We start from the raw sequence: 1,365 nt of genomic DNA, 5'->3' as shown, positions 1-1,365 counted from the left end.
TGAGGGTGTATAATCTAAAATATGAAGAAGAAAACAATTTTCTGTTTAAAACTTACTGTATTTATATGTTGTTTTATCATTTCCATGCTAATACGTGACGGTGTATAATCTAAAATATGAAGAAGAAAACAATTTTCTGTTTAAAACTTACTGTATTTATATGTTGTTTTATCCTTTCCATGCTAATAATTAGCGTTCCCACATACGGGGAATACACTGACAAGCACAGATGGACATAGGTAAAAGGACATACATGTAGACTTGGACTATACGGTGTACGGGGTGATTATGTAGTGTTGACAGGGCCGTTTCGTCAGGATGCGCTACAGTCACGTACGCTTGTCGCAGGCAGATTCCCCCAGGAAATAGCACCACTCTCTTCTCGACACACTAATGGGGTTGTCGGTCTTGTAGCCGAGCAATTTGATTAGGCACATGAAACAGAAAGGCATAAATATCATTATGGGCGGAGCCCCACCTGATGGCTGACTAGCAAATTAGATTTTAACCGGTCATATTTCTTTAATTAGAGCGAAATCAGCTGCTGAAATGTTGCCATCACAGCAGAAGGATGGCGATGCATTTCCGCCTTTCATTATAAAGTGGTGTAATAACCGAAACGTTAGGAACTCGCTTTAAGTGCCGTAACTAACAAAGTGATCGCTTTACTGTGTTCAACATTCCATCTGCACAAAATTAGCAATATTTCCTTTATATACTCGGCGTTGTTAGAACCTCTGCCTTGTAGTTTTTATCCTTATCTGAATATGCTTTAAGACGTGTATAGTGATAACATGGGTAGAAGAGCATCGAACGATGGTTGCGACGCGTCTAGTTTATAAGTGGAAAAGAACGACTTTGAACGCTTTGTATCTGCTTACAAATGAATAAATATTGCGACTTCAAACACCCAGTACCTGAATTAAGACAGTGAACTAATAAGGTGGCTAAAGCCATAAAACTTCATACATCCAAATAGGATATTATACCCTGAACATAAACAGACTTCTACATAACAGATACTATTAATGAGGTTACACAACTGGTTGCAATCGGTAACATACACAAGTAATGCGACTAAAACCAGACAAATCTAAACATACGGCTCGGTATTCGGTCCATGTTTTGGACCAAGGAGGGTCAGGTTCAGCATTGACCTCTTAAGATGGTTATAGAACTGACCATAAGTGATAACATAATAAGGTGAATTAACAACTGTGTTTAGGTAGCTTACACACACACACACTCACACACACACACACATATATATATATATACAAGTATAAAGAAAAAATTATCGCTAAATAAAAAGACTATGTAGGGCTGGCTACTGAACTTAGAAAAAGGAACCAAACAAGATAGAGA

The sequence above is a fragment of the Limulus polyphemus genome, unplaced genomic scaffold (genome assembly GCF_000517525.1).
Source record: "Limulus polyphemus unplaced genomic scaffold, Limulus_polyphemus-2.1.2 Scaffold215, whole genome shotgun sequence".
Lineage (NCBI taxonomy): Eukaryota > Metazoa > Arthropoda > Merostomata > Xiphosura > Limulidae > Limulus > Limulus polyphemus.
This window is presented reverse-complemented; position numbering follows the sequence as displayed.